General features: G+C 38.3%; 1 protein-coding gene across 3 annotated transcripts in view; it reads left to right on the top strand.

Moving 5' to 3' along the window:
* The window catches only part of DGKI (diacylglycerol kinase iota), a 5,490,864-nt gene that overhangs the window by 804,139 nt on the left and 4,658,947 nt on the right, over positions 1–27,778 (top strand). The gene's annotated exons all lie outside the window — the stretch shown is intronic.

Genomic DNA, 27,778 nt, shown 5'->3' with positions numbered 1-27,778 from the left:
GGGTTGACAGCAACCTTACCTTTCATCACAATGTCTCTACAGCGGTAAGAAGGGCATTCTATATTGCTCACCTCATAACTAAGGGTACTGCTTCCAGAAAAAAAGAAGTTATAACCTCCCTGTACTCTTCCCTTATTGAGTCAATAATTGAGTACAACTCCCCTTTTAGTATGTACCTTTCCAAACACCTGCAGGAATTGGAGAGACCACAAAGGTTCCTCACAAGGAAAATTCAAGGTCTTCAGCATCTGTCCTATGTGGATCGTCTGAAATCACGGTCACTTTATTCTGTTTCATACAGACTACTCAGTGGCAATCTCTGCCTTGCATATAAGGTAATCTCTGTCCCTGCTTTATTGGAAATGCTGCATATCCGCAAGTCAAATGGTACATGGATTACTCGCTCTAAAAACCTTAACCTGGTATGTGACATTAATAGAACCTGCTGGAGGGAAAGATTTGTCTCCCAGAGGTTTCCACACCTGTGGAGCAGACTCCCACTTCATGTCAAACAGAGCACCTCATTGGCCCTCTTCAAATGCAATCTGGATGGGTAACCATAAATTCACCCTAGGGTTCCACCCATGTCACACTTGGACAGGGGCAATAGGTGCTGATCTTGGAAATAAGGGTAGAACTTGGCTAGGCTTGTAAGGGCCCTAGGGCCATTAGCCTAGTAACTTCCTATGATCCTATCACTGCCAGATTCATAGTTGTTTTTAGTTCAGCAGAATAGTGATGCATTTAATATCTCTTTATTCTCCTAAAATTCTAAGATAAGTCATAATCAACTTCAGTGTTCAAAACTTCTGTGTGATGAAAATTGTTCTACGAAAACACAAAATACAAAAATGATAAATAGTCTTATACGTTCCCAATTGGGAGGGTGGCCTAATGGTTAAGGTGTTTGCCTTACAAACACAAGGTGCAGGGTTTGAGTCTCACAAGGGATAATTGGCTAGACTTAAAATGGCTCACAAGGGCAGTTAGCCTAGTACTAATCTATGAACCTATGAACCTATACAACTCTGGTGTGCAGGAACAATTTATAGATCATAAACAGGTTAAATAACTGCAATAAAATACCGCACCATCTATGAATATTAATGTCCATTAAATTAAATGGTACAACATTCATGTGTTAAAGCAACTTCTGAAGATGAAAGAGCAAATATCAGGACTTCAGATGACTGAAAGTAAAACATCTGAATATGGCTTTCAACAAATAACATTAGATATAAATGAAATTGAAAAGTATTGTACAAGCGTACAGCATATAAAAACAGCAAATTAAAAAAAAAGTTTGCATTGTCGGTTTCCAAGATATGTTAATACCTACTAACTCCCCACATGTATCTCCTCTTAGAGAGAAAACTACATTTTTCTACAGAAAACACATATTTCTCTTTTTTTTTGAAGTTGCTGCATGACCACACAATTAGAATTTATCAATGCTGGTGTGAGGACCAGTACACCTTTGCCCAAATAGTAGCTGCAAAGAAGTTCACCATTGCTGGAACAGCATCTTTTGATAAAAATACTTTTTTGTGAAATTAAACAAGTTACTATTTGATCTTAAGAAATAGAACCATTAAACATACTATTTATCTTTGAGAACGTTTAATGACAGAGGGCACAGAACTTAATATCATATTAATATTGTCTAGGAGTAGATTGTTTTATTTCAGAATGACTGAGTTTTCTGGTCCATATAAGATGATGGTCTTGTTAAGAAAAGGTATCTTCACAAACAGCAAAGTATTTCATGATGCTGTAGTGAAATGTAAATTATACAAGTAAAACATTCCTCACAAAAAAGCCTATTGTGTTTACTCAGAACAGAAAAAGAAAATGGAAATGCTACGAATTTTATGCTGTCTTATGAAAAGTTTCACTTATATTACATTGTCTTTATTAGGTCCTAGTTCTCAGTTTGTGAAAAATCAGTATGTACAAAGTAAGGAATCTGAAATGCCAGCTATTAAGTAAATAATCTGTTTCATGCTTCTAAATGAAAATCACAATCAGAATGTTTGTCACCATGAAATTGAACAATAATGACACGAAAAAGGAGATGTGTACATGGAAATTAGTAACAACGACAGATGCATCATATAATTTTTTACATGTTCTTAACCTGCAATAGGCAATCTATGGAAAATATAAAAGAATTAATTAAATGCTTCAGTGCTTTTATACACACACACACACACACACACACACACACACACACACATATATATATATATATATATATATATATATATATATATATATATATATATCAGATGTTGAACATTTGGTCTATATATATATATATATATATATATATATATATATATACACAGATATAGATATGGGTCTATGTCAGATGATCAAGTTTTCAGAAACTCAAAATTGATACAGTCGAGACCATATGATCAAGGTTCAGAAAACTTGAACATAAAAAAAAAACACATACACAAAGAAATCCCCCTAAAAAACACGAAAATCAACCTTTTTATGTTTTTGCAGGGGGGCACCCCCTCGCACCTCTAACACCTTCTGCATATTATATATACCAACTCCAAGATTGCACCACAGTGAGGAAAAGCGTAAATTTACCAATCTGCACCGTACAATGATTGCCGTTCAAAAGCTTCGGGTTTTAAGAAAACTTGATCATATGGTCCTCACAATATGAATTTCGAGTTTCTGAAAACTCAGTCAGCTGATAGGGACCCATACACACACACACACACACACACACACACACACACACACACACACACACACACACACACACATACACACACACACACACACACACACACACACACACACACACACACACACACACACACACACACACACACACTCACACACACAGACATATATATGTAATTAAACCTACATCTTGGAAACCAAAAGTGTCAGGGTGAGGCTCATTGACTGAGCCATTATCAGAATTTCTAGAATTTTGATTAAAACCTTTACTGAACTATATTAGAACTTTTATCAAGGATATAACTACATTTTTGTTGTTGATGGAAGAGATTCATGAAGATAATGGAGTCTATGTACATACATTAGTTGTTAAAAGTTTCTATATCAGCATACCGCATGAATAAGATATTACATTTATCAATTACTTGTTAAATTCTGTGAAATGTAATGTTTTCTTACTATACACATTGAGCTTGTGCTAGAAATTAATGTATTCTACTTTAATCAGAGGCTTTTCTTGCAGTTGAGAGGTGCAGCTCGGGGGGGGGGGCTATTTTTACTCCATCTGTGGATTTGTACATGAGATATCTAGAGACTGTAATAGTTTACAACAGCACATCCAATGTATTTTTGATCCACATTAAAATTTGGATAAGTTTTTTACACAACTGCTGGCTTTTCTGGAAGAGTGACATTAAAACTCTTAACACATTTTTTAGCCTGAATGAGATTAATTATAGTATCAAATTTACAGTCTTACTATTGTTTTTAGACATTCATGCTAAAAAGAAAAAAATATTGGATGGATCCATTCAGACTTCACTTATAAAAAAAAAACTTTTTGTAGACTCTCCTTATTGTTTGCCAACAGTTGTCAACCCCACCACATGACTGACAATATTCTTTATTTACAATTACAGTTGTGATATGGAATCTGTGTTAACTCTGTTGTAACCAAAGCTAAAGACAGAGTCATGAGCCAAAAAGTGTAATGAGCTCCTCCATCAGTCATGCAGCAAAGTTAGGTCAGAGTCGGGCTGTAACCAGATACATTTTGTGACAATTTTTTCAACTAACAGATTTTAAATTAGATCAGTTGTTCAGAATTTCTGGGCTATTTTAAAAGAAGATGATGATGCCTTAGACAATTTTGTGTTTGTCTTATTGAAAGAATCGTAATTTAGAGCATTTTTCAACTTTCAAGAGACATTTAAAGAACAGTTGCAGTCAATATGTTTTAGGTGAGAAAGACATTGGCTGTCACTCGGTTGCATTTCGCCAAGTGTTTTGGGTTTCTAATACCATGAGGGAAATGGACCACATTCACAAGTCAGGGTATGATTATTATTCATAAAATTAGTATTGTTTCAGTCTTTGATGCCAGCCAAGAGTGCTCTTCTCAGCACTTGGAAAGTGCACAGAATTGCCTCCTTCTGTAATTCATATGAGGTTACCTGTATTGGTAGCATACTTAAGTATGATTGGAAATTCTTTCTCATTAGTCTTGTTGCTTCAAGTACCATTGGAACTGTGGGTAAATCACATTTCCAATTGCATATTCTGGTATATTATGACTTAGCATCTCTCTGTACATAAGTCACTGTAATCACTAGGTATAGGAATTTCCATGATCAATACTATTTGTCTTTTTTTCGTGGACTACTATATCTGGTTTTCTTGCATGTATTTTTGAACTGTTGATAATGAGTGATCCCATGCGATATGAACTTCATCATTCTTGATAATACCTTATGATTTCATGTTACCGATGCTTCTCAGCTACCTCTATATTGTAATGCATGTGTAATCCCGAACACAACAATCTTACCACACTGTTATGCCTTTCAGTATAAGGGCCCTCTGCCATTAATGTATCACACCCAGCAACAAGATGTGCAGCTGTTTCTAGTTCTCTTTTATAGAGCCACATATATTTGTTTCTCCCACATTTTCAGATGAATTTAACTGTCTATGTAGTCCACTATGCTGGACTGCCATTATTAGCCTTGCATCTTTTGGTTTCAGTTCACCACTCCTTAACCATTCCTGCATCAAATCTTAATCAACATGAGGTCGTTCCTGAAAATCTCTATACTTAATACTATATTTGTGGACTTTCCACTTTTTCCTTCCCTTCCATTCTCATATCTTTCCTTATATATTTTTTTCTTTTGTTTTTGGCACATTCATTTGCTGTCTTTTTTGCCAACTTTTGCATTGCTTTCAATTCCTACTTTATTCTGAAATGCTTCTGCTAAAGTGAGTGAAGATGTCATCTTAGACATCTTCTCCTCATGTTTTAAAACTTTCACTGTGTTTGGATATGATGAGGTCAGCAGTTGTGTGTGCAGACCCACAATTGCAGAGCTATACATGTAATCATTTCAATGAAGCCTATTCTGCCTTCAGAGTGAGGGATGTATTACATTGGTATTCACTGATTTTCATATATCAGTTGATAAGCATGAAACAATGTTCTTGTTTTTGTGTGTAATTTATTCAATACATTTTGAGGCCAGTCAATCATTCCAAGACTGCGAATTAGATCAGGAAGATGAAATTGATTTATAGCTTGGACTTTTTCCCTAGGTGTCAAGGCAGTTTTTAGTATTAGTTTTAGGCCAGCATTCATAGAACAGGGATTTGTAAATAATTTAAGGTTATCTGCAAATAGTGGAGCTACATAGATATGTAAATTATGTCAGTGAAAGTTGTTTGAGATGAATAAGGAAAAGTGTTTTTTGAAAACACACCCATTTCTCACAAAAGAGTTAGCTGGCTAAGTTCAGCATTACGAAGTTATGGCCTGAGAGTTTGTGTTACTTTTTTTCAACTATTGTAGGTAAGAGTGGCTAAGCACAGTCACATATAAAATGTTTAAGGAGAGCTGTGGACTGCACAGCAATTAAAACTGTTTTTTTTTTTTTAAAGAAAAGGGGTTTATAATGTTTTATATAGGGGTATCATTTTGTGGGCACCCTGATGGTTTCATTGAGAATAGAAAAAGGGAGATAGGAGAGATTAAAAATGGGAGACAAACAAAGAGGGGAACACACAAAGAACATTAAGAAGGTTTGTGATGGAGAAGGTGGAAGAGGATGGGCACTCTGTTTTTGTCAGGGGATAGACCTCCCTGTTTTTTCATTTTTTTTTTATATGAGAGAGTAGTGCGGGTGGGAAATAGCTAAAGGAGTGAAGGAGAAAGGATAAAAGAAGAAGAAGAGCTGGGGAAATGCCAGCAGTAGTCCAAGTCCACAGATCCTCAAAAACATCTACTGTCAGATGTTGTTGTAGTTGAGGACTGCAGTGTTGAGGGTCTGTATTGGTATCTTGGTCAGCACTAAGCAGGAGAGCTTGTCTTCAACATACTGAAGAGCAGCTTCAACTGGCTAAATTCCTCTGTCCACTGCCTCCACTAGTACATCCTCTACCAAGCTATAAAGCCTCCTTTTGGTGAGTCTTGCCAAGCTGCCTCATGCTGGGGTGCTTGCAGAACCGGTGCCTCCACCCCAGTCCTGTGAGGACATCCCTGGACAGGTGGAGGGTGAGTGTTGCCTAGCCTGGTAGGTACATGCCTAGCCTGCTCTGGATGGATTTGAGTCAATAAAAAAGGAAAAGAGATGGTAGAGAAACAAAATAATAAAGGAGAAAGAAATGCATAATCAAAATAAGAAAAAACAGAAAAAAAGAGTTGAAGAGAGATAAGAGAAAATGCTCAGTAAATCTACACATCATGTTTATACACAGTTTGATATACTATTGAAATATTACAGTAAAATATTTTTTGAAGTAAAACTTGTGTACTGTAAGTGCTTATGCATACAATGGGCGTAGTCATTTGGGAAGTGTTTTGTGCCTGGGAAGAATGATATGAATAGTGCTTATGCGTACTTCAGATTAATTCATATGGCAAAGGCTTATGATTGCTTGAAGGGGAGTATGTATCTGTCAGGTTCTGTGCATACAATGTATTCAATACAGTACTAAAAATACCCTTTGTAATTATTAGAAGTAACCCGTTAAAAACAGAGTAATAACATTTATATTTATATATTTGTAACAGTAGCTTTAGCTATAATAGTTTCAGCTACATTTATTCCATCTGCAAAGCTATACAAATATTTCCTTATGACCAATACAGAAAGCAGTTGTAAAAAGAGTACCTCAGTTATACACATAAATATTGCTCTTTTTTCAGTAATATAATGATTTAAAATATACTCCTTCAAAGCAATAAGTTCTTTTTTTTCCTTTTTTTCTGTTTTATATGCATAGTTGTATGAGTTTATATAATACTAAGCCAACATTTCCTGTCATGCAAGAGAAAATAAATGTATAAAATGTGTAGGAATGCTGTTCCTAAAATATTATGCTGGGCATGTAATGCTGTATTCAGGTATAACTTATACACAAGACACAGAAATGTAGCATTTCAATGAAATTTGCATTTCCTTTGATGTACAAATGTGTCTGATTTGATAAGTAATGAAACAACAGTAAAGGGTGGCACAGTGGCACAGCAGATAGCATTGTTGCCTCACAGCAAAATGTTCCTGGATTCAGGTGTCAGCTGGGGTGCCTTCTATGTGGAGTTTGCTTGTCCTCCCTGTGTTTGCAAGTGTTTCCACCGGGTTGTCCACTTTCCTCCCACATTCCAAAGACATGCAGTAGGTGGACTGGACACACTAAAATGGCCATAGAAATGTGTGTATATGAGTGTGGTGTGGAAGAACTACCACAGCAGGGCTAGCCAACCTCTGGTGTAAACCTTGGCTCTAGGTGATTGAGACTGTTGAAGTGACATCCCAACCCCATGTGCAAAAATGGGAAAAAGGGATTGTGGATGAATGGATTTCTCAGTAAAAAGTATGCTGGTCATTCACTTGACACAGCACCCCCTGCCCCTCCCCCAACCTCCACTGTAACTAGGGTATGATGTCTGAGACTTCAGCCATGACGTATGTACAGGTAGAAATACTTTTGAACAAGCAACTGTGTTAAAGGAGAACTGCCACCACAGACTGAAAAATACATGTTTATATCATTAAGTCTTAATGTTTCCTACATTTTAACACAACTTTGTTTTTATATTTTATATGTAATTCCAGAGTCTGCCTATATGAGGTCTGGCATCTTAATGTTTTTAGTCTACCTACAGGTATCCCATAATGCAGTGTTTGGCTTTAAAATATTACATCATAGCTGTCAATGCACTGACTACCATTTCTTGCTTTTAGATGACTGTTTAAAAGACAAACAGGGGTAATAACAGAGCAGTATTCTCAACATGTGAACTTTGTTACCAGTTGTGATCTATCAATCAGCATATACATGAAGACACAGGTAAAGTCAATGCATTAACAGGAACTTAGAATCTTCAGGACATGATGAAATGTTTATAAGTCATTTTATGCAACAGTAATACATTTTAATCCATTAACAAATACTGTTTATATTGTGCAAATCTGTTAAATAATTCTTGTCCATGTTTTTTTTTTAAAAGTTGCATGTATGATCACAAACATGATCATGATTTCCTCTGCATTTCATGATAGCATTACAAGTAATATCTTCAGGTACATCTTTCTCAGAAAATACCTTAAGTTATACAAACATGATAAACATTTTTTATCTTTAATATGACTCAGTAAATAGTAAACATTAAGAAACAAAAGTTTTTTTTACTTAGTATAGAACTCTGGCCTTCAAAATACTACCTGGTCTACCCACTAGGCCAGATGGTCAGTCCTATGCTTCTGCAGATCGTCAATGCAGTGATGTTACTACCAGCCAGAGTGGGTTATACCTGTCAGGGTTGATAGGTGGTCACCCAACTCCTGACAAATATATATTTTTTCCATGTAGTATGGCAAGTGCACACCACAAGCTTTTCATGATAAGAATCACTGAGACGTCAGAGCATAATGAGTGCTTCCTTATTGGACCAACTAGGAGCACAGCCTCATGTCTTCACAGGTGATGTCATCATTCAAAGTGCCAGAACAACAACAATGATGAATGTATGGTCAGGGATGTATTACTCAGGGTTAGAACCACTCTCCCACTCCCTGTGGTCTGTAATGTAAGTAAGATCAGGGATATATTAAGCAAGATTAGGACCATTCCCTGTGGGGTGTGACATCACCCTAGCCAAACTCTGTTTACTAACACGAGCATTACAACAAATATTGATATTATTGGCAAGTTTGGCTTAACCAGAACTGCTTTTGTCACATACATTTTCTTTTAACTTAAATGACACCAGTTAACTTTCCTTTCTATTCTTGATTAAACTAGATATATATGATTAATAATTGCTATTTCTAAGGGTCATTGGTAAAGGTTACTTTTTCTACCAAAACACCAGTATGTTTGATGTAGTACATTAGCATTTTTCTTTTACGTTTTCATTTTTTTCTGGTGTGGGGGGATAAATGTCATTATGTGTGTTATTTATAAGTGTTTAAAACTTATGATTTGATGAGGCGCTGAGGTGTGACACATAACATTGCATGGGCAGTGATTACCTTCAAATTGCTGCAAACTTGACATTCAGATGACTCCATTTCATTTTTTTAACCACACTCTGATTTTGGTTAGTCTAGGGCCATTCACACATTACTGTGGCAAGCAAGCTTGCGATGGCTGTAGGTACTGTGGACTGCAGAGCTGTCCATAGCACATCCATGTCAGTCTGAAGTGCATTTATGTTACTTTGGCTGCATCCTCACGATCATGGAAAAAATAGAATTCTCTGATACAATTCAGCACGTTTGTGTATTACTATGACTGCTACAGATTAAAGTAAATAAGGCTAATTTGCAAAAAAACATGTATAAATGGCCTTGAATTTTTCTAGAAAGTTGGGACTCATCATATTAATGGGTCTATATTACCATATCTAATGGTAAAATTGTTGAACGCTCACATGAGCAAAAACATAGGAAAACAAACTTGCTATTGTGGGGGGCTGTGCTCCCCACATCACCCGCTAAATATATATTCCAACTCCAAGGTCACACTACAGTGAGGAAACGGCAAATATTCCCATCATCACTGTACCCTGACACCAAAAAAACAAGTTTGTTCTCCTGCATTTTCACTCATGTGAGCGTTCAACATTTTTACCATTCGATATGGTAATACAGACCCATTAATTCACCAATAGCCAAGATAGGTGACAAATGCATTAGGATACCGCAGATTTATTAAAGTAAGGAAATATTAAAAAAAATATTGTATAATTTAACAAGAAACACTTCAAACTATATTTCATTAATGAGTTAAGGGTCATACTTAATGAATTTACATATACAATGTATGTTATGATTGCAATGACAATATAATGATTGCTGGACACGTCATTTGGAGGTTGGATTTATTGACAACAGCAGTGGAAATGATTAGTGATGACACAAAATGATCATTACTCTGGTATAATTTATTGACTGTGCATACGTGAGTATGCATGTAGTAATTTATCTGCAGTGCTAATGATATTAACAGGTATGTTTGATGAATTGGAGATTTATGGAGTGAAGATGAATAAAAATGGCAGTATTACAAGTACATGACAATGACAGAAGTTATGGCAAGAATGCTTTGTCAACAAATGTGATTACATTCATTACCTGAATGAACTGTAAGTAATATATTGCAATTTTATGTGGCTCTATTGAGATTTTTGTATGTAATTATATGATTTGTGCTAAGTAACATTTTTATTTAATGTGGGTGGCTGGAAGACCTGGCCAGTGTTTTGGACTTTAAAAGTAGATTACATCCAAACATTATTGTCACACTTTCTGAATGTTTCCCTTTTTTATTGCACATGTAGTAATGATGGAAAATAAGGGATCAAAGCAAGGAAAGGATACATTCAGCCATGTTGAAAATGATATCCTCATGGCAGTTCTTAAGACATTTAGGAAGCTTATTTTTGGTAAAGGGGAGCCAAGACAAGCTGAGTGAAACAAGGCCTGGAATCAAGTAGTTGTTGACATTACTGCAATGGGTGGCAGAAACAGAGCATTGGCACATTGCAAGAAAAGGGCAAGGCTGGCCAGGATGATATTTCCTATACCAGTATGGGGGGAAGGGGGGCAGGCTCCAATCTTACACAATTAACACCAGAGGAGGAATACCTTCTATCCATCCATGGGGATGACTATGACACAGAACATGGCTGAACAGCAATAATTACAGGTGGTATGGATACTGTTCCATCTTTGCAATGTCTGTAGCAACAGCAGCAACACTCATCTGCTCATGAAGGTTGGTTTAAAATCAGTAACATATATTTACATAGAGTATTTAGTGCTGATATCAGCAGCAGAATGTGTGTTGCTGCTACTGATGATGGTGGTGATGATAACAGAATTATCTTTATGAGGCAGCCTGAGGAAAATGGCAAGAAGTCCCCAAGTTTAATGGCAGGATCTCTCACCCCACAACATCTTAATAACTCTGCAGGAAGTGACACTGCATCATAAAGTCAAGCATAAGCTGACATGCTCTCAAGCTTCTACAGGAGGAACAGCCCTGAACCTCTACACCAGTATCTCGAAACCCACAGGAACAGCTTGATGATGATGTCAAACATTCAGAGGTCACTGTGTCCACAGTCACTCCTTTACAAAGTGGAGCCAGACACAGGAACTTTTTGCAGCTATCCCAGGAAACAAAGCATTGACTACCCAACAGGAAATGTGCTATGACATTGTTAGGGCTCAGACCAGTGCCACATAGACTCAGCTGGAAATGGTCAGAGTTCCCCAGGGATGTGTGATGATTTCCAGCACTACTTGGAAAAGGTACAAAATAGGGATAATGTCATAATCACATTAATGTGTCGTATGGTGGCTCACCAAGCATCATTAGCTACATATACTGTTAGGACATACCAGAGTCAAGCTGAAGCCAGTCTTGCAAGGGGCAGAGGTATTGATACTGTCCAGATGCATAGGGGAGATCACATGGTAATACTAATGTAAGTAGTCACAGTGAACGCATGACATATTTCACACAGACTATGTCAGTGTTCATCTATACCTAGCAGAGCCTAACATTTAAGGTCACAGTCATGATTACGCAGCACACTGTCAGCAGGATCACCTTTACCAAGTAGGTCACAACATCAGACCAACTCACCTTACAGTTGTCATGGAAGCCCCTCTTCAAAATCACTTGCACCATCACTTGCCTATCTATAATAGATCTGTATGACTCATTTAATCTTGAACTACTGTGAATCGACTTTAAAGACACATTTGTATGTTTAACTGGAATGGAGGATGTGGGGGGCAAAGTTTGCAAAAGTATACATTTTATTCCTGTAAAACTAGTATGTAAACCCTCAATGAAAGGCAGAAAAAAATCAATTCTACATGGATTACCATTCATACAGGTGTCAGGTACCTACAGCATAAAAGTAACAATGCCCAAAAACTTTCAGGAGAAACATATAATAAGCAAAAAACAGATTAAAATTAGTATCTTGCCATGTAAGCTTACAATGTTGCCACTTCACCTTCCCCACTTCACAAATGATGATAGTTTTTTTATATTTCTGAAGTCAGAAATTGTTGTGTATAACAGCATAAAATTAATCTGATGTACAGTACCACAGGATAATCGAAGAAGAGATGGCATAATATAAAAATGCAGTATAGCATATTCTCATTAACTGTGCAACACATTAACTCATGAAGTATTTCACTGTTAACTGTAGTCAGTACTTAAGTATACTTAACTAAGCAGTACAGCAGAAGTTATTAATCAAAGCAGACACAAATGTGACTTATTTTTTTATTTGCCTTAAAACATCTCTGAACCGGAGTCAGTGCACACTCAGGCATGACTTTAATAAACAATAATCTGAGTAATTTTTCTAAAAGATAATAAAAAAATATTTTAAGATGAGAAAGAGAATGTCAGCTGAACAGTGACAGCAGACCATGCACCACACAACATAGCCCACAGATATCGCTGCGTGGGTCAATTATACTCTATGGGACAGATTCAATAAAACCTACACTATGTGTACACAATATGTATTCAAGAACATTCTTATTGCATGTTTTGTGCTTTCTAGTTACTCAGAAAGATTACACCAAGTGTACATGTAGACTACACTTTGTGGTAACCTTTATGAATTCCAGTCAATACCTGCTGCATGGGGTCCCTTACTAGCACTGCTGGCTGGTCATCATTAGTTGCACTGGGACTGGAAGTGAGAGCTGCATTTACAGCATGAGTCACTTCCCCACCAGACTGGTACATGATCATGTTATACAGAATGTAATATGCAGTAAATATCCTGCATGTAGGCGCTGGTTCATACTGAAGGGCACCCCCATACTCATCCATGTACCTGAAATGACTATTCAGGAGGTCAAAGACTCTCTTGATGACAATACAGGTCTGAGACAGGCATGTGTTATAAGTCACCTCTGCAGCTTCACTTGCATTTCTCACTGGTGCCATGAGCCATGGCTCCAGTGGCTATCCAGCATCACCTGAAAAACAAAGACAGACAAAGAAAGGAAAGGGGGGACAAAGCAACAACAAAAACAACAATTTTAGTATTTAGCAATACATTTTAACATGAATAGCTACTTAAAAGCAGTATATAAAAAAGTTCCATTTAACAAGATGACCACTGGGCATCCTGCCATGCAGGAAGAGATGATAGAATGAGCTATTATGCCAGATATGGTAATCATGTACACTGCCAGGATGATGAGCAGAGATGTTGGTGCTGCACTCCCACGCATCACATACTACCTGACAATTGATGAAATGTTAGCCCTTCTTATTGCAGTATTGCTCCCCCTGTGGCCAAGAAGGGGGCCTAATTGCAACATGGGTAAAACCTATTGCACCAAGTACATCAAGAGAATGTGCCAGCCCATAAAGAAGCATGCATAGTCCTGGCTCTGTCCTGAAGTAACGCAGGGAAATAGATATACTGATCCACATGTGCCAAGAGTACATCCAGGTACTGCTTGAGAAAGAAGCCTGTGAAATCCCTAATTTGTTCCCAGTCTGTGTCTGGAAGGTCCCCATAGCAAATATAGTGAGGACTATGTATACCTTGTTGTGCAGAGGGATAGGAGTTCCACACATTCTTCCTGTGCCCCAATGGGGATCAAACATACTCACTAAGACCCTCATAATGTCCCTGTCCACTCTGAGCCTATCATTTGCTTATATTATCCCCTTCTTGGTTGGTGAGCGTGGCTGGCACAAGAGGTTTTGGCCTAGCTAAGGCAACCAACTCAGGCCTGGCAATAAGAAAGCTAGCAGCAAGTGACAGCATTTTCATCAAATGCAACTCAAATAGATTTGGAGAGGTTTCTCTTTATATAGAGCATTTATAACCAACACAGAAAAGTGGGAAAATTTGACTCAATCTTAAATGGTATACAATATACTTCATTAACATATGAAGATTTACATCATTCCCCATTTCCATCTTACTATTTGCACATTTGTATAGGCACAATTGAGGTCATCATGCATTTGAATAAATGGCCTCTATGATTTGCAGCTCAGCTGCACCCATCCATGAGCATCTTGGCTAGCCTAAGCACATTTACATAACTGATTATGAATACTGGCCTTAGTCTTCTAAATTATTCCTTACTGAATTTTAATTTCATTTGTTCATGTTTTATTGCTGACTCTTAATCTGTTCCAAAATATTTATACACTTCCTCTTACTCCTTTATATCACATTTCTGTTCCAGGTTGATACTTTTTTGGTGCTCCAGCTTTCTTTTTCTAAATGTTGATTTTGCGCATTTATCAAGATCAAATGTCATTCTTATATCATCTGAGAAAATTTTCACCATTTGTAGTTGTGCTCTCAGCTCCTTACCTGATGAGCTATTCAATTTTAAGTTACCTACAAAAAGTAGAGGAGATATCATAAACAAGGTTGGCTAAACTGTAACTATAACCTAATCCATTAAGTAAACAGCTTAAAAGGCAAGGCAAAAAAAGCAGCAGTGATGAATCACACTTGATTATCCCCCTTTGAATTTGTATCCCTGGAATAATAATTAGCCCTTCATCTTCATGGCTCATATGCAAAGTGTATCTATGCCATTCTTAAATTCTTCCCCTTTTTACAACTCTCTTTTATGGCTTTGTTTTGCAAAAAATGATCCTCTGCTCTATATGACTTTCTTTTATTATCTTTTTGTTTTAATGTCATAATTGATTTTTTTTCTAAATAGTTATAGACTCTGTCTGCATCAGTTCCAGTAAATAATTTGTATATTGTCCCGGTCCCCTTCAATAACACACATCACACCAAATGACATTTGACGACCTTTATTAAATTTCCATAACATAGCTTTGATCACCAACTTTATTAATTACAACTATTCATGATATAATGGATACTAAATACAGCATAACATCCTTGTAATGTTAATCAGGGCAGCATACCTAATCACTCTGCCCAACAAGCAGGGTCCATACCTCTGCTCACTTACTTTACTTATGAAGCAGCGTCCCAACTCACTTCATACACCATCCACTGAATTACCTTCCACCAAATAAGCACCATCCTTACCTCAGCTTGCTTATCTATTCAGCAAGCTTCCTCCAACTACTCATTTCCTTTCCCCAGATCCTTGAAATGAACATCCAGACATCAGAGGGGGAACAAAAGAGGGCAAGCCTATACCTCTTCTCCACCTACCCCCACTTATAATTAACCCTACTCCCCACCAACGAAAAGAGGGAGGGTGGGTGGGTAGCAAGTTCACGCCAAAATGTGATTGCTTAACCCAACTACACTAGACTAAACCTCTTAAGTCCCTCCCATCCTTATCTCATTTCCTCCCAACCATCCCTGCCTCCACTTAACTCTTTCACCTCCTCACCCACTTAACTCCCCCTAATATCGACTTAATCCCTTTCCGTGAAGAAATCCAGGGAAAACTTGGTTTGTTGCCAAACTTAATTTGTCCTGGTCCCCTTCAATAAAAACATCACACCAAATGACATTTGATGACCTTTATTAAATTTCCATAACCTAGCTTTGATCACCAACTTTATTAATTACAACTATTCATGATATAATTGATTCTAAATACAGCATAACATCCTTGTAATGTTAATCAGGGCAGCGTACCTACTCACCCTGCCCCAGTAAGCAGCATCCATACCCTCTACTCACTTACTTTACTTATGAAGCAGCGTCCCATCTCACTTCATACACCATTCATTTCAATGTTAATCAGGGCAATGTACCTACTCACCCTGCCCAACAAGCATGGTCCATGCCTCTGCTCGCTTACTTTACTTATGAAGCAGCATCCCAACTCACTTCATGCATCATCCATTGAATTACCCTCCACCAAATAAGCGCCATACTTGCCTCAGCTTGCTTATCTATTCAGCAAGCTTCCTCCAACTACTCATTTCCTTTCCCCAGATCCTTGAAATGAACATCCAGACATCAGAGGTGGAACAGAAGAGGGCAAGCCTATCCCTCTTCTCCGCCAACCAGCCTGACCAGGCTGTTCCCCCTCCCTTCTACCCAAAATTGTTCAATCCACTTCCCATAAAGAGAAGGATAAAGCCAAACATTATTTGGTGTACCTATCATCTGTAAAGCACCTTAGAATCCCATCATAAACCTTTTTGCCATGCCATCTCTGAAACACACCCTAATGAAACTAAATAAAGTAGGATTACCATGACCCCGTTGTAACACTGGAACATCCACACAAAGGGAACACGTACACTTTTAGCCTGCTGCCTTCAAAGCTGAAATCATGGCTTAACCTGAGTGTATTGACAGCCTATAACCACAACAAAACCACAAATTATAACCCCTTGAACTCAGGGCGGCACCCAGTCAAACTAGTAGCAAGTCTCACACCAAGACCCTGTTAACTGTAGCATATCACCTTAGCCCACCCACTACCCAGCTCTATATGTGCAACAACTCCATTACCACAGGGAACAGTCTAACTCCAACTTTAATGTCCTACCTTAGCTGACCGAAAACCAGCACCCCTTGACCTAGTTACCGAAAACCCGCCTATGCTCAGCAACAAAATACTCTACATACCCAGCCATAAACACCCCCAATTCACTCATTACCAAACCATTCTTAACCCCTGTTTGGCCCTGGTCTTTCCCCTGGAGAGCTCTTTCCTTATATTACTTATACCACTAGTAGGCAATTAAGACCTGTCCTACCGCAGCCGTATCCCACAACCAAGCTTCCTTTAAACCTCCCAACTCCCCTGTAACAATACACCCAGTTTTAAAACTACCCCACCAACCGCCTGTCTACCATGCTTTTTAAAACTCTACTCTCAAAATTGACCCAAATACCAAGAGAAATGATCCTTGTGGTATTCTGTAAAACCTTAACCTGTTATGTAACATTAACAATATCTACTCAAGGGACAAATTTGTCACCCCAAAGACACCACCCGTTAGGAACAAACTCCAGCATCATATCAAACACCTCATTTGTCCTCCCCTACATATGGTTCAACAACTGAATGAGTAAATACAACCACCCCAAGGTTCTTAAGAAAGCAAAGATTGAGCTTCACTGGCTTGCAAGAGCCACAGGGGTTTAACCTAATAAGCCCTGAGCTCCTATGAATGTCGTGGCTACTCATCCTGTGGGATCCCCCACTCCACCTAACTGTCCCCGCCCCTTACCCCCTTGGACCCCCTACCTACCTCTTCCTTACTTGCCCCCTATACCAATGCAATAATCAGCTCCTACTTATTGAACACAGAGCTCTAATATGTCTTAATAAGGTGATTACTCAGACCCACTTTGAGCCCCATTCAGGTGGCAAAACACTCAACCTATTAAAAACATTACCTTTTAGATCCCCTTTCAAGCCACCGCATGATGCCTTCTGCCCTCCAGCAATTTCGGTCAATAACTGTTGCCACCTTGAGCTCCCCATGTGTAGCATCTTTGCTCGCCACTGCTTCCATCATCTGCAAACTCAATGTGTAGCGCCACATCTGGTACTCATCACACCACCATCTACAAAGCAAAGGACAAAAGTAAATCCTCCAAAATGTAAAGAGAAGGCTCTGCCTTATACCCACCTATTCCAAATTATAGCAGCAGCATTCCAAAACCCCCATCTGCAAGAAAAGGACATATAAATCATCTAAAATACATAACGTACATTCAAAGACATCTTTAAAGACAACCTATCCTGCCAACCCTGGAAGAAATGTACAGAATAACAGGTTTTTCATTCACAGGAATTAGGTAGAAGCTATGCTTGTGTCGTCCATTGCCTCAATGTGCTATACACTTAATGTAGGCTTTCCTGAACCTAGGCCCACGCTATCTTAATGAACCAAAGGGTATTCCAATTTTCAAATGCTAAATGTATAATCCGGCACCTCCATATCTCCTGTTAGATAAGTAGTAAAACCACTGTGAACTCTCCCTGTCAATGTCTTAAAGAAAGAAATCGGGACAAGGCCTTAAGTAAAACTGTAAAGATAGTCACACATCTCTCATGCTGCCCTGTGAAATCACTATTCAGTTTGCCTTGTGGGGAAATACAGACTATGACAAATGCATGCAGGGCACATCTGGTACCTGCTGAGGTACTGCTACTGCTACTGCTGTTTCTGAAGCACAAGGCAAAATAATAAAGGGAGACATACCCTGCTTAATCCTCCGCATACATTTCAATCCCTTACAGCGAGAAATCTGGACAAAGTTGTAAATAAAAGTGGGACAAAGGACCCAATTAGGGACAATTAAGTTTACATGTAATAAATATCTGCAATGAATACAAGGAAGTGGTATCTCTAGAAACCTTCCGGAGTGAAATTAAATGAATTATAAAGTAATTTGCTGTAAGTAAGTGCTTTACTTATGGCATAATGTTATAAAACAATGCCTCTCTTAAGTATGAACAGAATTTATACAAGATTGGATTACAAAGTATGTTAAAACGAACTTTTACATAAACCAACTGTCTGTAGAGGGTTTTTTTTTTTTTATGCATATATTAAAGACAGACAAGTTTTATAAAATATGTTGTAGCCTTTTGGCAAGAAGCTCTTAAACTGAGAATGTGAGATTTTCCATAGATAAACTCGGAAAGCAAACCCCCAAACCGCATACTCCCAGGAAGAACAACTCATCCGGTCTCTCGCAAGTGAGCACAGCAACCCCCATTCACTCATGTGCTCTCCAAACACACACCCGAAAACCATAACATGGCAATGTGTTTAGCGACCACCACACAAACCCAACAACCATAGGTCCAATCATGTGAATCTTGTGCGATCTCTACCACACAACTTCCTACACCACATGTGCATAGCGAGCCACGTCTCTCTTCCCCCAGAGCTTGTGAAACCACCAACAGCTGCGGCCTGCGGAATTACCTCAAAACCACCCTTGTAGCCTCCCTCAGTTAAATAACTAAACCATACAGCTGACCTGCCAACCATGAAGAATAGACCACCTCATTTATTTATTATTGTTTATTTTTTTTAATAGCTTGTGCCTCACAATGCAATAAAACAACCTGCCTGCCATAACAGATGCCACTGACAACTGCAAACCCACTTCATGAAATGAGCGCCAATTCCCATTACCATTTTCTTAGTCTACCCACTTCTAAATTGACAGTAGGCACACTACCTGAGACTCACATTTTTCCTTCCCTTTTTCTTGTATATATAAAATGCACAAAGCCGTGCCCCCCAATTTCATATAGACTCAACCTCGAGATGCACCCACCAACCACTCTAAGTCTCCCACCACAACAGCTTTACTACAGGACCCAACAGAACCTCCACAACCCTCCCCCACCAGCAAGCCTCCAGACAAAACCTCCCCGTGCAGAACCCCCCCCCCATACTCCGGCCTTCCTGAAATGTCAGCTATACTCATCCAAATTACACAACCAGAAGCACACTTGGGAAAGGAACACCAAAATAACCTACCCACCATAAGTACAGAAAACAGCATGAACACCGCAAAAGGCACCACATCTACACCCAACTGAAGGACCCCATGGCGACAGGGGCTGAGGACAGCCAAAGGAAAATCCAGCATACGTGCATGTCATATCTCCAAGCCCGCAAAAGCCCTGTAAGGCCAAGCTGAAATGCACCACAACAGCTCCTCCCCACATGCCATGTAAAAATCAGGAACACTGCCAGAAAAGGGGGGCAAACACCTATCCTGCCCCTAGCCTCCACCTAGCTGACAAAAACTTGCTCGGAGCGGCTTTTTTTTTCTTCTTTTTTTTTTTTGAAAAGCTATTGGACCTATCACCTCCCCCACAATCACAGCCCCTCACTCAAACCACCACACCACTAACACATCCAACCACCGAAACCAAATGGACATGCACTGTATATGGGCAAGGAAAAATGCCCCCCATGTGCTTTCTACCATACACCACTAATATAAAAAGTAGTCCCTTTACTTAAAAGACATCAGCGTTAACCTGCATACCTATAACCATACCCTATACCTCAGTTACTCACCTCCTTATCTCCACCACCAAACCAAGGCCTACCTGACCAAAGAACACACCGGTCATCAGGACATGAATCTGCATGTAGCAAGTTCATGCCAAAATGTGATTGCTTAACCCAACTACACTAGACTAACCTCTTAAGCCCCTCCCCATCATTATCTCATTTCCTCCCAACCATCCCTGCCTCCACTTAACCCTTTCACCTCCCAACCCACTTAACTCTCCCTAATATTAACCTAACCCCCCCCCATGAAGATGTCCCGGGACAACTTAGTTTGTTGCCAAACTTCATTTGTCAGAAGGCAAGATATTGGTTAATTGATGGCTTGCAGATTCACTCTTAAGTAGGAGGAATATCCTTTTTCCTATTGTTAACAAGGTGTCTGTTCTGGGTGTGCATATAAGTAATTCTTTCTCAGGGTTAAATTATACTACAGATTTGTTAATACCTTTAGCCAGAAGTTAGGTACTGCATCTGGGTCTGGGGTTTTCCAGTTTTGAGGTTTTCATAATTTTAGCTCAATTTATCTGGCCATTACTTCATCACATCTCATATCCTCTGTATTAGAGCTTCTTACTGTTTCTTTTAATTCTTCTAACCATTTGACAACTTTGTTGTGTTCTGCAGAGTCTTCATAAAACTTCTCCATTAAGTAGGTAATAGTTGCCAAAAATTGCTTATTTTTTTTCTTTTTCTTTCTTTCTTTTTTTTTGATGGTGTTTCTATTCCTTCTGCTTTGTTTCCCAGTTGTCTACAAATCCTTTCTAGATCAAAAATGAATTGCTTATTTTGCACTTTTCCTTTATATTTATCTGCATGCCTTCTAAGCTTTTCTGCTTGTGTTGATGTTTTAAGTTTATAAGTGGAATAGTTTTTGATCTAGGCTGGTCGGTTTTAATATTGTGTGTTGCTTTTACCACATCGATTTTTCTAATAATTATTGATGATCCATTCTCTTTTCTGTATTCTTCTAACAGTGATGCTTCTTGTCTTAGTTGCTTTACAGTTTTCTGTGTTCAGTGCTTCCATGATAGCATTCTGCATAATCCCTTCCTTCCTTCCTTCCTTTTCCTTTTGCATACCATGGTGGGAAGTATTGAGGAGCCTAAATACTTAACTGTAGCAAAAACTGCAAGAAAACCCCAGCCAAGATAAATGTTTTCACTGTGTGATTCGTTAAACCTCCTGTAATAGAGGCCCTTTAAGGATATCAAGTGTTTCAGCTACATGGCTTTTGAATGTCCATGGTTTCTGAATGTCCATGACTTTTTTTACTTTTTAAGTCATTTTGGTTACATTCAGGCAAATAAAGCCAAATTCCACAAGATGTGGACATGCATGTTTATCCTTTTTATTGACCTTGTTACACAGCATAAGTAGATAGTTGGACTATACTTCAAAAACACAGGGTGTTTAAATCCAGCTGATGCCCATTCATGACTTTTCAATGACTACTAAGTTTATCAAGCAGGATCTACCCTTTGCAAACCAAAGCTGGTTTGGGTCTATTAACTTACAGATATTGGTCTGTAGTTGCCAAGATGAGTAATAGGTTCAACCTTTTGTGGGGAACAGCTGCTGTTCCCCAGGCGTCAGTTATGAAAGGCAGAGGTTGAAAAGTTCTAGGACAGTGCTTCATACTGATATGCATGCACATTGTCAGGTTCCATGCAGCCATACCTCTCAACTGTCCAGATATTTGCCTCATATTTTTGGACTGTTTCTCATAAAATCCATGATTTACTGGCAAATCACAGAGGATTGAAGTCACTAAATAATGACATACATCTGAGTTTCACACTTGTTTCACACTTCATATCCTTCAGAAAATGCATGCTAACACAACAACAATACCCTAAGTATCCATTAAGTGGTAAGTGACCTGGGATCTTTCCACGTAGCTCACTTGATTAGTAAAGGCATCACCTTGAGAGCAAAGGAGATTTTAACCCCAATATACTTGGCACTTATCTGGCCCATAATTGAGTATAATGCCCCTTTTGGTATGTATCATACTAAGCACCTGCAGCAATTAGAGAGACCTCAGAGGTTTCTAACAAAGAAGATCAAGAGGCTCCAGCATGTGCCTTACATGGACCGACTAAAGTCCCTGTCACTATACTCTGTATTGTTTAGACTTCTTAGGGGAGACTTGCCTGGCCTACACAGCAACCCAAGACCCAAGCCTAATGAAGTTACTGCATATCTGTAAATCAAATGGGTCCAGGGCTACCTGTTTCAAGGACTAAAATACAGCTGCAACTTAAATCTCCCAGTGACTGCCATGTCTTTGGAACAGGCTACCAATTCATGTGAAACAGAGCGTCCCTATGGCACTGTTCAAGAGGAGCTTGGACGAGTGGATGGGGCACAGTAAATTCTTGCTGGTGATATCACCCACAACACTCCTGGACATGGGCAGTCATCATTAAATGCAATCTTGGGTACTGACAAGTACTTCTACAGTATTACATTGGGTTGAAATGGATAGGCTTAAAATGGCCTCCAGGTTGATAGCCTAGTAATCTCCTATGATCAAATCCAAGTATTCTAGCAACTTTCTAAGTTTATAAGTTTATAAGAGCATTATTTAAAACCTGTTCCTATTTTATTTGCCTTTGTCTGCCTATTATTTTAGGCTTTGTCCACATTTCTTGCTTTAAGAGATTGAGAGGCCTGCACACAGCTATTGTTTCCTTCCTGATGTGGACTATTTTAATTTGCTCAGAGGTGTTCATAGGGAATGGGGTCAAATTTGTGTTGCTTAGAGAGAGGCAGAATAAGAATGAGGGGGAGAAATTTTAACAGAATTTGCCAGCTAATATGTTGGCTATGTCAAACAGAACAGAGTGGGAGGTATTATTATATATTATTTGGTGCACTGCTCCTAAGTTTCCTAACATAGCTGAAGAAGGATTTATAGTTATCCTTGATGAGGGTGACAATTTACAGCTCCTACTAATAAGCCTTTGTAACTTTGATTTTGTTGCTAATTTTTTTTAACTCTCAGTTTGTACTGAGAGCTTTTGAACATTGTCCTCAGAGAGAGCTTTTTCATTTTGCTATAAAGTTTGTTTATGGAAAAGTTCCACTACAGGGTTTGCTTCTAACTTTGCTGTTGTAATTTTATTGAATTGGGACAGATGATTTGATGCAGACATTGAACTGAGGAAAGAAACCATCAACAAACACAACTGTGATGGCCACAGGATCTTCCTTAGGTGGGAGTCTCTTAAGCCACATCAGGTCCTCAACTAATTGCAGTAGGTTTGACTTTGAGAGATCCCTAAAGGTAGAGAGGGTTTGTATGAAATCTAGAGTGGATTCTAATGGTGAAAAACACTAACTGTTGGGCAGATCTGACCACTGTCTGGGCTACATTAGGCATAATGTTGATGACAAGATACAGTAAAAGTAGGCCCATGGCAGGATGGTTTACTATCTGGTTGAGCACATTGACTCTGATGAAGTCTAGGAAGTGTTATTTTTAGTTATACTAGTTTATATCATCCAATTTATATATAGCTATATGATGTTCATAAAGGTAGTAGTGTTAGGCTCCATAGGTATGTCTCGTGAGTTGTGGGTAGTATAGAAGGATTGCTTTAGTTGGCAAGGATAGAGCTGTGCATGCTATTTAAGGTTACCAGGATGGGGAGTCTCTTATCATACTCAAATCTTTTGAAACAAAACCAGAGTTTTATTATTCATTGTCAGTGTTCCAACTTAAATAGTCATCTGATTTTTATTTTGGTGCTGGTTGTTCAAAGTCAGGATGTTTAATAGTTGGATGGTTATTACTATGAACTGTATGACTTATTACCCTGGCTAAACCAGTAACATCAACACACTCACCAGAGTTTAAAATTAGCAGTGTTGTCAAGGTGTCCCTCCTCTTAAAAGTATTATCATAGGACCCATAATATTTTTTTTTATAAAATATCTCTAGCTATCCAAGGGTAAATGTCTGTATTGCCTGTCATGTATTAAAATAATGAATCCCTCTTGCAGGTTTGTTTCTCTTGGCTGTCTCTTCAGATCAGTATATCTGTCCATTTTGAATTTTTGTTTTTTATCTTATTCATACCCAGTAGCAGTGGACTATACTACCTCCTGGCCCCTGAAATTTCCCATTTGGATAGCTTTTACCTGCGCTATTTTTTCTGAAAAGACAATCATTGTTAATAAATTCTCCCAGCAAATTGTCACTCTCTGGTTAACTTGATAGGAATCTATGTAGACAGTAAACTGTTCTTTGATCAGCATGCATCCACTATTGTAAGAAAGTCCTTTTTCAATGCTGTGGTTATTAGTAACTGTATGGCATCCAGGTCCAATGATGTAATTATTCCACTATATTCAGCACTTTTACGACCAACATTGCGTATAATGCCCATGTCTCTTCAGATCAGTATATCTGTCCATTTTGAATTTTTGTTTTTTATCTTATTCATACCCAGTAGCAATGGACTATACTACCTCCTGGCCCCTGAAATTTCCCATTTGGATAGCTTTTACCTGCGCTATTTTTTCTGAAAAGACAATCATTGTTATTATACCATGATCCCCCCAAAACGTGCACGCTGATTGGCCAGCGTGCCCGTTGTAAATCGAGTTATACTAATGGAAAAGGTCCGCCGTTCGACTTTTTCCATTAGTATAATGGGTTTAACATAAGCAACGGAGATCTCCGCTGCTTATTTAAGCTGTCTCGCCATGTTAAACCCATTTAACATAGTTAAATGAGTTTAACATAGCAAAACAGTTTTAAAATAAGCAACGGAGATGTCCGTTGCTTATTTTAAAACTGTCTCGCTATGTTAAACTCATTTAACATAACGAGACACTAAAAAGCAACGGAGATCTTGCTTTCTCCGATGTACATCAGAACTGCCGCGGATGCCAGACATCGCGGAAGTAAACAGGCATTATACTATGCCATTATTTAAGAAAAATAATAGTTTCTTTTCTTAAATAATGTCATTTCTGGGTGTCCACGGTTGGCTTTGTTTGGTCCCTCGGGCTTCAGGACCAAACCACGCCAACCGTGGGTAAATTTAGCATTACCCACACCCAGGCGTGGGTTATTGCTATAATAAATTCTCCCAGCAAATCTTCACTCCCTAGATAACTTGATAGGTAAACAATTGGCTTACATACTGAACCCAGAAAATGAGGGGGCAGCTCCATCTCCTCCTAAAGACCCATCACCAGTGGTCTACCACAAGGGTCTGTTGTTGGGTCACTTCTCTTCAGCATTTACTTGTTAAAGGTCAAAGCTAATGTTAAGGGCTTATGCTCAACAAGTTTGCTGATGACTGTAAAATAGGTGCCATTATTAACTGCCTAGAGGGCATAAAGATCTTCCATGATGGCCTTTCCAAAGCAAACAGATAGTGACAAGATCATAGACTAAAAGTAAATGCCAAAAAATGTATAATAGTATCCTTCAGCTATTACAATGTCTGTTGCAACTATTGCATTGACTATTGCATTGACAACATACCCCTGAAAATCAGTCCACTAGTTAGGGACCTAGGAACCTATGTAGACAGTAAACTGTTCTTTGATCAGCATGCATCCACTATTGTAAGAAAGTCCTTTTTCAATGCTGTGGTTATTAGTAACTGTATGGCATCCAGGTCCAATGATGTAATTATTCCACTGTATTCAGCACTTTTAAGACCAACATTGCGTATAATGCCCATTTTGGCATGCACCTGTCCAAATGATTAATTCAACTTGAATTTCAACAAGGCTTTCTCACCAAGAAAATCAAGTGTCTAAGTCATAAAATACTACACTGATTGTCTCAAAGTCTTGTCCCTAGTCTCAATATTATACAGGGTGCTGAGAGGTGAGCACTGCCTTAGATACAGAGCCTATCCTTTCAGACCCACTGCAGATCTGCAAGTCCAATGGTGGCATAAACACCCACTCAAGAGATCTTCTTATCTTCTGCAATATAAATAGAACATGTTGGAATGATGAATATGTGCCACAGAGAAATCCACTTCTTTGGAATCATCTCTTTCTCCACATAAAACAAAGTACTTCTCTTACTTTATTCAAATGTAATCTGGATAAATGGATCGACGGGAAACTGCAAATTTATCCCTGGAGTAGAACTCTTGTCCCAAATGGAAAGGGGTAACATGTAAGTATTCTGCCTGCTATTGGTTAGTCATATTTAAATTACAGGGGCTAAAACAAAAAAAAAAAAAAAAACTTCATGGAAATGCATGGCTAGGCTTCTGAAGATCCTTTCATGTCAATAGCTTAGTAAAAAACTATGAAACTATGAAATACATTCTATGAAATTCAGTTGTGTAGCATGTGTATGTACATTACTGGAACTGCAGTCATCATTCTCAGGCTACAGAACTAGCACTATAGATAAAGATGAGTTATATATTCATTAGATATAGCCCTTGGTTCATTTGTAGTAGATTCTTGTTTAAAAATTCATATCTACCCATCACACTGTCATGCCGCTCTTGTATTTTCATGTGTAGAACTTCTATAAACAGTAAGCATTCTATTTACTACCACCTTTTAAGTATGCTTTTCACATTTACCCTTCTTTTGGCTGTGCCTTTGTAGGCCATATGCATTTCCATTATGCTCTAGGCTTGTGGCTGCAATTGGTTCATTTTTCTGAATGTAATTCTGTGTGTCACAAAACTGCTTGAACTGCGATCAATTAAAGGAAAGTTTTTATCATATTTTAGATAATGGTGAAACATACATTATCACCCTACTCAAGAATGAAAGTTCTCCAACAGGGTGTCAATATACTGGTAAATAAAACAGGTCCTATGTTTAATGATAGCATATTAACCTCTTGTGAAGCATGGTTTGAAAAAATGCAAATGGACAACATTTTTTATGATTGCTAAGCATGGCTTTGAGAGTTAATGAGTGTAAAATAAAAGAAATAAATAAAATCATGAATTTAAAAGATATACCAATAAAAACTCACAAAACTAAATATAGCAGGCCATTTTACTTTCTCCTTATCACATTTAGCATGGTAGCAAAAATAAAAATAAATAATGCAATTACCTGTGTGAATGAGTTTGTGTGTGTGTGTGTGTGTGTGTGTGTGTGTGTGTGTGTGTGTGTGTGTGTGTGTGTGTGTGTGTGTGTGTGTGTGTGTGCCTGTGTTGTAAGGTTGTGAGAGAGAGAAAGACTGAGAGAGTGTGAGTGAATGAGAGAGACAAAGAGAACAAGCACATCTCTTAACTTCTTTGCACTTCAATAGGCACTATATCACATGCACAAATTGTCTAAAAGTATGAAATTCTAATGTCTGGCATTATTGACTGTAATCCTTAATGATTTATCAGAAAAATCAAACCTTGTATAAGGGCAGAGCAAAACTATGCAGCAAAATTTAGGATAATCTGCAAAATCAGGGACAGTTAAGAAAAATGAGGTGGCTGTAAAACCTTGCATTGTATGATTTTTTTCTTCATTTTCCACAAATAGATAACTGATTTGTAGGCTGTAACTGCTGAGCATGTGTGATTCTGTGTGTGCATATGTGTGT

This window comes from Protopterus annectens, chromosome 11.part0 (genome assembly GCF_019279795.1).
Source record: "Protopterus annectens isolate FY-2018-M chromosome 11.part0, PAN1.0, whole genome shotgun sequence".
In the NCBI taxonomy this organism is placed as follows: domain Eukaryota; kingdom Metazoa; phylum Chordata; order Ceratodontiformes; family Protopteridae; genus Protopterus; species Protopterus annectens.
Note: the sequence above shows the minus strand (reverse complement) of the source record. Positions and strands in the feature narration are given on the sequence as shown.